The sequence below is a fragment of the Salvelinus alpinus genome, chromosome 28, assembly GCF_045679555.1.
Source record: "Salvelinus alpinus chromosome 28, SLU_Salpinus.1, whole genome shotgun sequence".
In the NCBI taxonomy this organism is placed as follows: domain Eukaryota; kingdom Metazoa; phylum Chordata; class Actinopteri; order Salmoniformes; family Salmonidae; genus Salvelinus; species Salvelinus alpinus.
This window is the reverse complement of record NC_092113.1, coordinates 5,496,977-5,513,678: the sequence shown is the minus strand read 5'-3', so window position 1 is coordinate 5,513,678 and position 16,702 is coordinate 5,496,977.

Genomic DNA, 16,702 nt, shown 5'->3' with positions numbered 1-16,702 from the left:
ACTTTTTTTTATCTGATGTTGTATGGGCCTATGGATGGGAGCTGTGAGGAGGCTTTATGACTGATGGCCAAGTCCTGTTATACTGCACGCACATGCACCCCCTGCCCCCTGCACACACACTCAAGTAAGAGTCTGATTACCATAACAAAGGCTGCTCACACTTTGGGGTGGAGCCAGCAGGATGATTTCCAGGCCATTGAGCATGAGGCTGCTTAATGAGCGTGTGTGTGCCGGGCATGTGTATGTGAATAGTGCTAAAAAGGCCCTTTGCCACAGCTGTCACTCCAGTGTAATATCAGTCTAGTCTATCTAAATGTAATGTAAAAATAAGGACTGCATCAATATCCCTGCAACAATTCAATTATTATTTGAAGATCACATACCCAAAAATAAAACTTTGAGTATTTTAAAAATGTCTGTTTTTGGATTTTGTGCGTATGAATCTATGAAGTGACTCAAAGTCGGAAGACTGTTCTATAAGCTATAGGTTAAAAAGGTACCATGTGGTAAACAGAAACCTACATTCGGATAAGAATATAACAAGAATGACAAATGTTCTGTTGGTAAAAAATGAATCACACTTAAAATGACAAAATATTGATGACATATTTGGTTTTGCTCTCAAAGCTTTAGTAGTGGGTGGATAGTATTCTGCCAAGCCCTGCCAAATAAGCTTAGCAGATGTCCCAAAGTATACTTTTTTTTGGGGGGGGGGGGGGCGTGAATACGGTTGCAAAGGGTCTGAAACTTTTTGGTAAATTTCCAGAATTTTTCTTGAAATTTTCCATGGGAAGTTAAGCCTGGGAATTTTAGGACTTTTGCTTAAATTCATCAACAAAGTTAGCTTATAACAGTGAACCTTTTTGTGTGGGATACACATAAGGCAATTCTAGGTCTTGTGGCATATTTTGGTGAAACTATCCCCCAATTCAATGGAATTGCAACCCTCTGCATGCACAGTGCATTCTTCCATCACATGTGCAGTGCACTCTTCCATCACATGTACAGCTGATTCTCAAGATCTTGCACACTAATGAGATGCTATTGAGCCCACACTACTACACTGTCTGAGCCAAGGACTACATGCTTTCTGGTAAGTTTTGATTACAATACTGTGTGGGGTGAATATATTTTACATTGACATACATGATTTTTGTTAACTAGTAAATAGTAGTCTACAGAAAAGTGTGTTTAATCATTTTTAACTTAACAATTTCTGCTAGTTAGTTTTTGCTACCATGTGGGTTTTAGCTTGCTTGAGCCTGCTAACTGAGGAGTGTTAATTCACCTGTTTCAATGCATGTTTCATTTTAAAACATTTATCTTACAAAGGAGTTGTTTAATCTAACTGCTTAACTATTTATCTGTACATGGAATTGTATTTGGGTATTTTTAACTAATTTTTTCCTAATATTTACAGGAAAATGCCACGGGCACTATCTGATGTGTGAATACATTTCACTGCAGCTAATGTAGAAGGAAAAGCTGTGTACATTTGCAAATACTGTGCCAAATCATATGTGAAGAATGCAACAAAGATGCAGAATAATCTGTCCAAGTGCATAAAGTTCCCTCAGCGCTCACAACAAGCAACCTCTGACAAAAGTCCCTCTACTTCTATTCGAGGTGAAAATGATGAATCAAACACCTTATCGATAGCAACAGCTCATGGTCCTCCTGGAACCAGAAGTTTTTTTGATTCAATGGAGGAACGTAGTCAGAGAAATGCTGATGAATGTCTTGCTTGAGCTGTGTATGCAACTGGTTCACCTCTGATGCTCACAGGCAATGCGTATTGGAAGAGATTTCTGAATGTTCTTCGCACAGCATACACCCCTCCAACCAGACATGCTTTATCTACTCATTTGCTGGATGCAGTTCAACAGAAATCAAGTGAAGGTCAAGAAAATCATAGAGAAAGCAGACTGTATTGCAATCATCTCTGATGAGTTGTCGAATGTTCGTGGGCAAGGAATAATTAACTGCATCATCTCCAACCCTCAACCAGTATTCTACAAGAGCACAGACACAAGGGACAACAGACACACCGGTCTCTACGTTACAGATGAGCTGAAGGCAGTCATCAATGACCTTGGACCACGGAAGGTATTTGCACTGGTGATAGACAATGCTGCAAACATGAAGGCTGCTTGGTCTAAAGTGGAGGAGTCCTACCCTCACATCACACCCATTGGCTGTGCGGCTCATTAATTGAATCTGCTCCTCAAGGACATCATGGCACTGAAAGCAATGGATACACTCTATAAGAGAGCCAAGGAAATGGTTAAGTATGTGAAGGGTCATCAAGTTATAGCAGCAATCTACCTCACCAAGCAAAGTGAGAAGAATACGAGCACCACATTGAAGCTGCCCAGCAACACCCATTGGGGTGGTGTTGTCATCATGTTTGACAGTCTCCTGGAGGGGAAGGAGTCTCTCCAAGAAATGGTCATATCACAGTCTGCTTATATGGACAGACCCATCAAGAGGATCCTCCTGGATGATGTATTTTGGGAGAGTGTGGTAAGCAGCCTGAAACTCCTGAAACCTATAGCAGTAGCCATTGCAAGGCTTGAGGGAGATAGTGCCATCCTGTCTGATGTTCAGACTCTGCTTGCAGATGTAAGAGAAGAAATCCATACTGCCCTGCCCACTTCACTGTTGCTCCAAGCAGAGGAAACTGCAGTTCTGAAATACATCAACAAGCGTGAAGACTTCTACCTGAAGCCCATACACGCTGCAGCATACATGTCGGACACCAAGTATGCTGGCAAGAGCATCCTGTCTGGTGCAGAGATCAACAAGGCCTATGGTGTCATCACTACCGTGTCTCGCCACCTTGGCCTGGATGAGGGCAAGGTTCTTGACAGTCTGGCGAAGTACACTTCCAAGCAAGGGCTTTGGGATGGAAATGCAATATGTCAACCGTGCCAACATATCTCATCAGCCACCTGGTGGAAGGGGCTTGTGATCTGAGGCTCTATCCCCTGTTTCCTCCAAATCCCACCAACATCAGCCCCCTCAGAGCGCAACTGGTCCTTGTTTGGGAACACACGCACCAAAGCACGCAACAGGCTGACCAATATAAGGGTTGAAATATGGTTGGCCATCCGGGAAAATTTGAGGATTTCTGAGCCTGACAGCGAGCCATCCATCAACAAGGTTGGAAAGTGACAGTGAAGATGAGGCCTCGGAGTCTGATGTTCAAGAGGTGGACATTGAGGAGGTCCAGGGAGAAGACATGGAAGCCTGAGGGGAAGACAACCAAAGCTTTAGATTCTAGACTATCATTTTACAGATGTATGTTGAAAACGTTTTTGGGAGATGCGATGGATCATTGGGGATCATTCAATATTCTCTTTCTTTTGTTGTTCAGTGAAATCATCCCATGTGAAGAGTCAACTCATTTAATTAAAGTTCAATTCGTAACTAAATTGTTTTTTAGTTCTATTGGAAGGATTTAATAATTTGCAATTATGTCTACTTATGATAAGGTAAAAGGTTTATGTTTCTGTCTCCATATGATATAGTAAACATATCCAATGCAAAAAACATCTACATTTAAATGGTATTAATATTAATTTGCATATATTTCTGTTAATTCCCATATATTCCCGTTAATTCCAACGTAAAGTTTTCACCTCTGAATATTCCCCAAAATGTGCAACCCTAGGCGTGAATATGACAATGTGCCAACAGTCCTCTTTTTTTATTCATCCCTCAGCTTCCCAAGGAGACAATTTGCCTTCTTCTCTAGTCTAGATGTTCATGCCACCTGCCCTCATACACACTTCCCCGACCCCACTTTGCACCCCTATTCACACCTCCCTATTTAAGCACACTCACTTCCTGTTCTGATCATTTTTGTTTCTTTCCCCCGGCAATACAGCTGCCCCCATTCCCCCTCCTTAAAAAATAAAGCCTCTGGAAAAATATCAAATCTACTTGCAGACTGCTCAAGCCCAGACATTATCACTGTTGGACCTGACATCCTCAAAGATTGAGTGACACCGGCCCACCCTCCGAAGAATCCATGGTAATTTGAATAATACATTCCTGTCGCCATGCCACAGGGCCAAAGGACTGGGTGTATAGGCCATCAGGCACCCGTAGATCGGTAACCAGGGGTGCTGATCCCCCCTTCTCATCCAACTAGCTCTGCTGAGTTGGCATCTGTATCCAAATGACTTTAATGGTATATAGATCATGTATGGAGGGTGAGGGGATGTACGGACTCCCCCATACTTATGCACTAAGAGGTCAATTGTGTGAGATTATAACCAGCTTTCTATGGCTGTCATCCAGAGACGCAAAGCCCTTGCAATTGACATTTTTAAGATATCGATTATGAAATTGTTACAAATGAAAAAAATACTTAAAATGAGTAAATCTGTGTACATATTTTGAACAGTAGTTCAAAACTGGCATTTCTATTTATACATTTATTTTGTACTCCTTTTTCTCCCCAATTTCACGGTATCTTGTCCCATCGCTGCAACTCCCATATGGACTCGGGAGAGGCGAAGGTCGAGAGCCGTGCGTCCTCCGAAACACAACCCAGCCAAGCCGCACTGTTTCTTGACACAATGGCCGCTTAACCCGGAAGCCAGCCGCACCAATGTGTCGGAGGAAACACTGTACACCTGGCGACCGTGTCAGCGTGCATTGCGCATGGCCTGCCACAGGAGTCGCTAGTGCGCGATGGGAAAAGAACATCCCTGCTTGAACCTAAACCAGGATCTCTAGTAGCACAGCTAGCACTGCCTTAGACTGCTGCACCACTCGTGAGGCCCAAAATAGGCATTTCTGTGTGTTTGTTATTAATGTTTCGGCAGAAGGTAGCCTAGCGGTTAAGAGCGTCGGGCCAGTAACCGAAAGGTTGCTGGTTTAAATCCCCAAGTCGACTAAGTGAAAAATCTGACGATGTGCCCTTGAGCAAGGCACTTAATCCTAATTGTTCCTGTATGTCGCTTTGGATAAGAACGTCTGCTGAATGACTAAAATATAAATGTTTCCCCATGCATGTTCCAACATTTTTTTTTTACACACAAATCTAACCCCTCAAATAACACAATAAACGCAATAAAAAATATTGCATACAATGTTTTCATATACAGTATTACAATGGGTGGATAAATGTTTATGTCTAGATCGCACAGATTGAGAAAATGTATTAATGCTTTCAAAAATGTTTAACGTTATACAATAATGTAAGATTTGAAACACCGTAGCCTGTCTTCTGATCATAACTCACTTTCCACCATTTCCTGATACAGATTTTCCTCTGGTTTCACCCCTTGAGATCACAGGGAAACAGTACACCTCTGCCAGAGTGCTGGGGGCACTGGGCAGCACTTCCAGGTCATGCTCTGGTCGAGTAGAGAGAAGCAGTGTCACGATGGGCATTCGCACTTGTATTTCTTTGACCCTTGCTTGTCCACACAGAGGTGCATGATAACAGAGGTCGCCACCCCGGGGGGCTCTTTCTCATCCAGTGAGCTCAGGTGTTGGAACAGGGCTGACCTCTTGAAGAGAATGAAAGGGCTGCTTGATTATTTACTGGAGATGAATGTGGCACTTGTGCCTCTCTCCCAAGGGGTGAGGGGAGACACTGCCAACATAGAACACCTCAATTTAACAACCCTAATAATCACACATCGCCTGCTTATAATTTATTACATATTGCATGAGCAACAGGCTTAAACATATATTATCTCAGTATATATTGAATGTATATACAGTATGTGCATCTGTGTGAATTTGAAGTATTCTTGACAGGGTTACATGGCCATGTTCCCTCTTACCACTCATTGACAAACTTCTCTCACCAGGAAAGAGGAGGTAAAAGGTGAAACGTGGACTAAACACAGAACAAACAAACATGTGCAAAGGAGTGGGTCTACAGGGCTGACCACCTGGAGGTAAACTCACTAAGAGTCCTATAAAAACCTTCTGCCAGCACAGCAAGCCTTGCACTGTTCCCCCACCAACACAATTATAACAAACACTACTACTGCAGTGAAAAGAGAAACCTGACACAATAGGAGCCTCTAATTAGTAGAGCGCTGCCTAATCTCAGTGACATATGCTCCTAGAATAAGAAGAGATGGAAGAAGAGGATCGGCCCTGGGCATTAAGACAGAAGGCCTGGTGAATTACTCCTGAGACAGAAAAACGACAAAACAAAGAAGGGGAAAACAAACCAATACTGCCCAGGGCTCAAAGAAGGAAAGAGGAGATGAAGGGGGAAATTATATTCCCTCCACTTCTGTATCAGTTTCAATCTAATCTAAAAAAAAAAATGAAAGTCTGAAGCTTACAGTGGTGAACACTGGTATAGAAATGATGCATTTCCAGTAAATTTTGTTAACATACTAACAATATTGTTTTTCATTGTTTCTTAGGTTGGTAGTGCAGTGCACTACTGAGTAGAACATTTAATGCAAAGACATTTCATAATCTGTCATGAAGGGAAAAATTCAGTTTTATTTCAATAAGGGGACATTAACATAGTATCAATAGCATCTAAGACTGAATTATTTGAAACAAATTAAAAATGTTCACTAAAACACAACACACAAGAATTATCCATCAACAAAATGATATCTACACATTTAAAATTATTATTTTCTGGTAAGACCGCCAGTGCTGTCGGTATGGTACACACAGGTAAAATGGTACATACAGGTAACGGTAACATTAGTTACAGCAGTAACTCACAGGTTGAGCAGCCTTGTCATGTAGGGCAGGGATGGGGAACTGGCGGCGCGGCCCAACTTTTGTAGGCCCGTGGACCAATTCCCCCAGACTCAGTCTGGGTCTCAACTTACTGTTGGGAGTTAAAGAAATAGAATACACAAGGGGCAATTTGGAAATTTGGTTGTGGATCAGCAGTTTTTCTTTTGTTTTGTCAGTCACTGACAGTCACTCACACATGTCAGCAAAAAAAAAAGTGATTTGTAAATTAGCCTAGTCAGCTATCTAAACTTGTAGTAATCATGGTCGAATTACCGACTGGGGGCCCCACATTGATTATGTTAGTCACTCTTACTTAGATATCATATTAAAAACTGCAAACATTTCTCTCCACCCTATGGAAACATGTGTAGAATTGCAGGAAATCAGCTGTAAAACAGATAATTTTTCTCTACGCCCCATGGCAAAATGTGTTAGAATTGCAGCAAATGAACTCTTTAACTTCCATTTTTATTTAGAGACCCCAAAAGGCTAGGGCTGGCTCTGATTGCATGTGTGGGTATCAATGCACAGTACCAGTCAAAAGTTTGGACACAATGGTTTTTCTTTATTTGTACTATTTTGTAGAATAATAGTGAATATATCAAAACTAGGAAATAACACATATGAAATCATGTAGTAACCCAAAAAAGTGTTGAACAAAATATTTGAGATTCCTCAAAGTAGCCACCCTTTGCCTTGATGAAAGCTTTGCACACTCTTGGCATTCTCTCAACCAGCTTCATGAGGAATACTTTTCCAACAGTCTTGAAGGAGTTCCCACATATGCTGAGCACTTGTTGGCTGCTTTTCCTTCACTCTGCGGTCCAACTCATCCCAAACCATCTCAATTAGGTTGAGGTCGAGTGATTGTAGAGGCCAGGTCATCTGATGCAGCACACCATCACTCAAGTAACAGACACATCTCAACATCAACTGTTCAGAGGAGACTGCGTGAATCAGGCCTTCATGATCGAATTTCTGCAAAGAAACCACTACTAAAGGACACCAATGAGAAGCAGAGACTTGCTTGGGCCAAGAAACACGAGCAATGGACATTAGGACGGTGGTAATCTGTCCTTTGAGATTTTTGGTTCCAACCGCCGTGTCTTCGTGAGACGCAGAGTAGGTGAACAGATTATCTCCGCATGTGTGGTTCCCACCGTGAGGCATGGAGGAGGAGGTGTGGCGGTGCTTTGCTGGTCACACTGTCAGTGATTTATTTAGAATTCAAGGCACACTTTACCAGCATGGCTACCACAGCATTCTGCAGCGATACGCCTTCCCATCTGGTTTGCACTTAGTGGGACTATCATTTGTTTTTCAACAGGACAATGTAAAGTCACCTTGTCCTAGAGAGATTTACACGGTTATCAAAACTTCATGCCAGGGTAAGCCTACATGAAACAGCCTTTATTTTAAGTGTTTCTACAATCCCCAATGGAAAAATGAATGGTGGAAAAACAGAAATAACAAAAGATGCCAAAAAGCTGCTGTGTTGTTCAATGTGAAAAATCCTGACCTATGGTTCGCAATGCTCCCACATAGGGAAATAGAGCCTGAGAGAAGAGCCCTGTGGCTTCAGGCTATTCGGCATGGGAGAGTGGGGACCTGGTGTCCAAGTAGGTTACAAGTAGCTATGTGTGTGAAAAATATTTAATCACAGGTAGGACATTTAACTTGTTTAGTATAGTCTGTTTGTAACTCCACTCACTACTTGTAGCTGTAGAGTCTGTTTGTGTTGTTGGTCTTGGCTAACTTAATGTTCAGGTCAGTAGCCAGTTGGTAGCACTCACTCACGTGGCTGCTAGCACCATCACGAAAAGGGGCATGAGGAGAGCCTGCAGTGTTGAAAAGTTAACTTTTGTTGTACAACCGCAGACCATGTGTATGGCGTCGTGTGGGCGAGCGGTTTGCTGATGTCAACGTTGTGAACAGAGTGCCCCATGGTGGCGAGGGGGTTATGGTATGGGAAGGCATAAGCTACAGACAACGAGCACAATTGCATTTTATCAATGGCAATTTGAATGCACAAAAATATCATGACGAGATCCTGAGGCCCATTTTTTTTTAAAGGTATCTGTGACCAACAGATGCATATCTGTATTCCTGTCATGTGAAATCCATATATTAGGGCATAATGAATTTATTTAAATTGACTGATTTCCTCATATGAACTGTAACAGTAAAATAAACAAAATTGTTGCATGTTGTGTTTATATTTTTGTTCAGTTTAATACCGACTGGGATGGGAAGATCAACAGGTGCAGCCAATGGACAGGTGAGGGTGGCGAACTTGACGACTTGCGGCAATGGGTTCTGAACAACAATAACAAAAAATGTTTATAAAACCTTTTTTGGGGGGGAAATTATACCGTACTATTGTTTGTACAGATGAACGTGGTACCTTCAGGCGTTTGGAAATTGCTCCCAAGGATGAACCAGACTTGTGGTCTACAATTTTTTTTCTGAGGTCTTGGCTGATTTCTTTTGATTTTCCCATGATGTCAAGCAAAAAGGCACTGTGTTTGAAGGTAGGCCTTGAAATACATCCACAGGTACACCTCCAATTGACTCAAATGATGTCAATTAGCCTATCAGAAGCTTCTAAAGCCATGACATAATTTTCTGGAATTTTCCAAGCTGTTTAAAGGCACAGTCAACTTAGTGTATGTAACCTTCTGACCCACTGGAATTGTGATACGGTGAATTATAAGTGAAATAATCTGTCTGTAAACAATTGTTGGAAAAATGACTTGTGTCATGCGCAAAGTAGATGTCCTAACCTAACCGACTTGCCTTAACTATAGTTTGTCAACAATAAATTGTGGAGTGGTTGAAAAACAAGTTTTAATGACTCCAACCTAAGTGTACGTACACTTCCGACTACAACTGTATATATGAAGACAAACTTGAAAGGGTGAAATATGAAACGTAATTGTTTGCTGAACTGATCAATTCTGATATCGAACTGATGGGGATTATAGATTGAATAACCGATCACTAATTTAATTATTTGTATTATTCTTCTCATGATTATGATGAATAGTTACGAGCCTAAATGACTCAAGGATGATTCCTATTGACTTCTTATTGAACTGAATTTCTGAATTACCTAATTACGTTAATAATGAATGTGTAACGATCTTCTTCATCTGATGAACAGGATAGATCGGACCTAAACGCAGCGTGGCAAGTGTCCATGTTAATTTATTATAACTGAACACGAAATACAAAATAACAAAGTGAAAACAACGAAAATCGAAACAGTCCTGAAAGGTGAAACAACACAAAACAGGAAACAACTACCCACAAACACCAGGTGGGAAAAGGCTACCTAAGTATGGTTCTCAATCAGAGCCAACGATAGACAGCTGCCTCTGATTGGGAACCATACCAGGCCAAACACATAGAAAATAAAAAATAGAAAAAAAACATAGAATGCCCACCCCAACTCACGCCCTGACCAAACCAAAATAGAGACATAAAAAAGGAACTAAGGTCAGGGTGTGACAGAATGACTGTTATGATTTGATCTTGGTGATTATGAATTTGATTGGATATATGTTATTCGGTTTCCTTTTATGTAGCACAGACTACCCAGTAAATATACCACTTTATGGTTAAAGGAATTCCTGCCTCAGTCTCATCCATTCCTCTGTCACCTGACCCGTGATCACCTGTTCACCTTCACTGTCAGTCATCCTACCTGTCCAGCTACCCACACAGATTCCACTAATCTTTCAGTGGAAAAAGGATGCCAATACTATTGCTGTCTCGCCAATTTGTAGTCCTAAAACCCGGAAATTAGTTACCTCTGATTCGTTCAGCCATTTCTATGATGACAATCAATGACTACGTATTCCGAATAGTAGCTCGTATTTTTTCTTTCAGCATCTCCTGAGAGAATGGGTATAAGCGTGTAATGTGTTATCTTTGACACTGTTATGCAAGCAGATAGTACTTCAACCACACAACATGTGCACCCAAGATGAACTAAAGTCTTATCAGAAATATGTTTCATGGTTTTCTCAGCTTTTCATTTCCTTAAAATGGTCAAACTGATGACATTTGGACATTTGCATCGGACCAATCTCTCTGCGTTTTATCCCCGGTCCCTAAACAAAACAGACAACTTTACCAGTGTTAACTAGATTACTAATGCATTCGTACTATCGATTTAAGACATTATTCTGTTGATCACTACTTTATTTAGTCTTCTGGGGCAACAAGTTATGACAGAATAGAAGCTGCATGTATTAAACTATAGTTGACAAGCAAATGGCCTACCAAATGTCGGAAATTACAAGCAGAAACTTAATTTAAATGATAGTAAATGAATTATAGTAGGCTAAATTATTATGGTGGATCGAACTGCACAGGTAACTACTTTTTGAAGTGATTTGTTTGACAATCAGATGAAAACATCATCACACAAGATCCATATATGCAAAACTGAGCCTGTGCAGACTGCAAAAACAGTAAACAGGGATTCAGTTCATTTGCATGGCAAAGAGGGACTTTGAAATTAATTGCAATTCATCTGATCACTCGTCATAACATTCTGGAGTATATGCAAATTGCCATCATACAAACTGAGGCAGCAGACTTTGTGAAAATTAATATTTGTGTCATTCTCAAAACTTTTGGCCACGACTGTACATAAATGCTTCAAAATTCACAAAAAGTGAAGTTAGCTGATGAAGATTCTCATAGAACAAAACATTTACGATCTCCTAAGCCTGTGTTTACCAAATATCTTATTTTCAGAGTTTAATAAAACTAGTGATGCACTGATATGACATTTTTGGCCGATACCGATATCCGTTATTTTCCTTGCCAAAAGAAACGATACCGATAACCGATATTTAACATTTTAGCAGCCTTTTAAGCATTCTAGTACAGTTAAATAGTTAACACACACACATGGATATAGCGGCCTAAAGCACTGCATCTCAGTGCAGGAGGCATCACTACAGTCCCTGGTTCGAATCCAGGCTGTATCACATCCGGCCGTGATTGGGAGTCCCATAGGGTGGCGCACAATTGGCCCAGCTTCGTCCGGGCTTGGCCGAGGTAGGCTGTCATTGTAAATAAGAATTTATTCTTAACTGACTTACCTAGTTAAATAAATGTTACAAACACACACACACACACACACACACACACACACACACACACACACACACACACACACACACACACACACACACACACACACACACACACACACACACACACACACACACACACACACACACACACACACACACACACACACACAGCACACCGACCCAAAATGTATTTTGTTGGCATTTACGTGTGTCCCCATTACCAGTAAAACATAATCAAAACCTATTTCTTTCACTTACTTGCTGTGTTGTTTCGTTGTTCATTTGTTCAGTCGTTTCATTCTCAACTAGGATTTCATCATACATGTCAAGCAGTGAAGTTTCAGCTCTGTCTGTCCGTGGCCTCTCTTCCTCGGTGCGCACTGTAACTGTGTCCGTTTCCATCTTGTCCAGCTATGTATGTAACATTTCACGTATACCCTGTTTCTTGTCTGCATCGAAGTAGCGTTCCTTGTACATAGCATCGAACATGGTGGCAACATAGTAAAGAGAGAATGCCACCGAATTGCTTGTTCATAGCCTGTGTCGGCAGTTTTGTTGAGCAGGCGTTTCAATGCCATGACAGAGGGTATCACGTCTGCTGCAGGCGCAGTTTATGAGCTTATTTCTTGAGTCAGTTGTTCGAATGGACCTAGCTAGTGTGTTCATGTTTCCAAGTTTCAAACATGTTCTCAAATGCCATTGAAATGGCAGCAGCGGTATGACAACCAGCACATTCATGAGCATGCTATACGACTTTCCTCAGTACAAAATCCTTGACGACCCACTGTGCTGTCAGACTCAGCATGCTCATGGGGCTGATATCGCTGGTCCAAATGTCAGTCGTGAAGCTAATCGCACACAACATCTGAAAAATCGCACACAACATCTGAAAAATAGCGCACTTGGTAGTGTATACCGGTGCTCGACCAGTCAGCGAAAGCCGACCTCACCCACGACAGAGAACGGTTGATTGTCAAGGGCAATGAATTCCATTATCTTGCCATTAATGGATTTTGTCTTTGAGTTGTCTCGCTGAAATGTTCTTACTCTTTCAAATGAGTTGTCTCGCTGAAATATTCTTACTCTTTCAAATGAGTTGTCTCGCTGAAATGTTCTTACTCTTTCAAATGACTGCTCAACTTGTTGACTGCTCTATCCACACAGCAGACGTTGTGGGCTAGGTTAGGAATGCTGTGTTGCACGTGTAGCGCAAAATGTTACATGGCGTCATTACGTCATGTACCTACTCATGTACCTACGTTATATAGGTATGCACATCAGCTTTAACATCGGCTTTGCACATCGCTGTTAAACTAGACATCGGGCTGATATCAATGTTGGCATTTTTAGCCGATGTTGGCTTTTTTAGCTAAAATAGTCAGATTCCGATATGTTCACTGATATATCATGCATCCCTAAATTAAACCCTACAAAACTCTATTCATTTTCCCATAGGCTTTGTCCAACTAACCATGGAGGAGTTAGTGCCTACAAAAATGGAGGTGTGCCTTATTATATACCACGTGCATTTGTTTGTCTGATTTTGAGACACATGTAACAGATGAAATACCTCCCAAATTAAATGTTTAACTGTTACTGAGGATTATATATTGTGCAACGAAAGGGGGACTTGTTCATTTGAATGCATGCTCGTTTTATTCTTTAAAATTGGAACATGAATTGCATCATTCAAGTCACGACTGAAGTTTGAGTTTATTGATCCCTTCGAGATGTTTGATGCCCTCGCCACTCTCTTGAAGTCACCCTCAGTTTCGTTGGCAACACGTGACAACGGAGGGCCCTCCGAGCGAGTTGGTAGGGACGGTTTGGGATTTAAAAACCTTTTTGCTGTTCTATAATTTGTGACGTACTGTCCCATGTTGGACAGTGTAGCCAGTGTACGGTAAACAAATGTTTTTCAAGGTGATGCTTTGCATAATTTCAAAACATGTTTTTGAAGATATTTATTATAAAATTGCTTCGTGTTCAGTAGACGAGTGAGCGCGGACATTGCTGTCGTAGTAATTTATATAGGCTACAGGGCGAGTACGACGCGTATCAGACAAGTGAAAACATTTCAGGTGAGCTCTGGCTGGCTTGCTAACCTAGCATTCCACTGCGTCTGCATGTTTTATAGTCAATCGCTAGCCACGTTAGACAACTCATTCAAGTTTAAAGTTAAGTTAATGTTGGCGTGTTTTTTTTTTAAACACGTGTTCAGATATCGAGTGTTGGCACGAGTAAATCTCTACTAGCTAGGTTACGTTACTTTTCAATGGGTTGCTGCCTCTGCCTTGCAACATTATCTCGAGAAATATGCTGCAAGTCAGAGAAAGTTTGCTATTTTTGCCAACCCCGCAACCACTGACATAACAGCAAAAAACCTAGAACTTCTTTGGGATAGGGGGGCGCTGTTTTCACTTTGGGAAAAAATCGTTCCCAAATTAAACTGCCTCGTACTCAATTCTTGCTCGTACAATATGCATATTATTATTACTATTGGATAGAAAACACTCTCAAGTTTCTAAAACCGTTTGAATTATATCTGTGAGTAAAACAGAACTCATATTGCAGCAAACTTCCTGTCAGGAAGTGAAAAATCTGAAATCGAGGCTCTGTTCCAGGGCCTTCCTATTAATTTGCTTGAAATCTATGGATATACATGGACTTCATACGCCTTCCACTAGATGTCAAGAGGCAGTGAGAGGTGGAATGGGGTGTCTAGCTTGATCTGAGGTCGAATAAGAGCTCTTGGAATGACGTGACCACTATTTCCTTTGTTCAGCAAGGCGCGGGAAGGAACCCTGGATTGCCTTCTGAAAAGCTTTCGTTATAGATGGCTAATATCTCCGGCTTTGATTTTATTTGATACATGTGATAATATCATCGTAAAGTATGTTTTTTCAATATAGTTTTATCAGATTATTGAAAGTTTATCGGGAGTTTTGGCTTTTTCCGTTCTCTGCGTTTGGTGATGATGGACAGCTTCGCGCCACTTGGCTAGCTTTGGTTGCTAATTCGACAGGAGAAAAGGACATTCTAAAACCAAACAACGATTGTTCTGGACAAAGGACCCCTTGTACAAGATTCTGATGGAAGCTCAGCAAAAGTAGGAACCATTTATGATGTTATTTCGTATTTCTGTGGAAAATGTTTAGTACTATTTTCCGCCCTCATTGCAGGCGCTGTCTCACTATAACGTAAGCTGTATGTCGTACTAAAGTTATTTTAGATTGCATTAAGGACTAGTGTATCTTTCATTTGCTGTACAACATGTATTTTTTAGTAAAGTTTATGATGAGTTATTTGGTCAGATTAGGTGAGTGTCAGAAATATATCCGGAGATTCTGGGATTCTGGGATTCTGGGGAAAAGTTGCTACGTTTTCACAATGTATAACCACGGATTTCAGCTCTAAATATGCACATTTTCGAACAAAGCATAAGTGTATTGTATAACCTGATGTTATAGGACTGTCATCTGATGAAGTTTGTCAAGGTTAGTGAAAAATTATATATATTTTGCTGTTTTTTTGCGATCGCTAACTTTTGCTGCTGATAAATGGGTTGTGTTTTTGGCTATTGTGGTAAGCTAATATAATGCTTTATTGTGTTTTCGCTGTAAAACACTTAAAAAATCTGAAATATTGGCTGGATTCACAAGATGTTTATCTTTCATTTGCTGTACACCATGTATTTCTCATAAATGTTTTATGATGAGTATTTAGGTATTTCACGTTGGTCTCTGTAATTGTTCTAGCTGCTTCGGTGCTATTTGTGATTGTAGCTGCAATGTAAAACTATGATTTATACCTGAAATATGCACATTTTTCGAACAAAACATAGATTTATTGTATAACATGTTATAAGACTGTCATCTGATGAAGTTGTTTCTTGGTTAGTGACTAATTCTATCTCTATTTGGGGGTTTTGTGCAAGCTACCTGTGCTGTGAAAGAAATGTCTGTGCTTTTTTGTATTTGGTGGTGAGCTAACATAAATATACGTGGTGTTTTCGCTGTAAAACATTTAAAAAATCGGACATGTTGGCTGGATTCACAAGATGTTTATCTTTCATTTGCTGTATTGGACTTGTTCATGTGTGAAAGTTAAATATTTCTAAAAAATATTTTTTGAATTTCGCGCGCTGCCTTTTCAGTGGAATGTGGGGGGGGGTTCCGCTAGTGGAACCCCGGGGCTAGACAGGTTAAAAATGACCACGTTTTTAGAGGAACAATCTTTTCATTTCAACAGTTTGACCCTGACACTTTTGTAACAGGAATGTGGCTGGGAAAATTGACTCGCATTGTACATTATTGACAACACAAAAACATGATTATACAACCTAGGGGCAGTTGTGTTTTTTAATAAAAAATGTATTTCACCTTTATTTAACCAGGTAGGCCAGTTGAGAACAAGTTCTCATTTACAACTGCGACCTGGCCAAGATAAAGCAAAGCAGTGCGACAAAAACAACACAGAGTTACACATAAACAAACGTACAGTCAATAAAACAAAATAAAAATAGAAAAATGTATGTACATTGTGTGCAAATGTAGAAGAGTAGGCCCTAGAGGCGAAAATAATTACAATTTAACATTAATACTGGAGTGATAGATGTGCAAGTAGAGATACTGGGGTGCAAGAGGGTAAGTAATAATTTGGGGATGAGGTATCTTGCCTAATAGATCAGACTGTGCTACCAATTATCTACCGGTTGGGTTGTCTGTGCGGTTGGTCCTTCAGCTGTTTGAAATGTTAGACAAAATATCCACAGGAAATTATAATTTAACCAATTTTTCAGAGTGCCGGTACTGCGGTTAAAATGTCTATCACCTGGCACATGTGCAAAACCA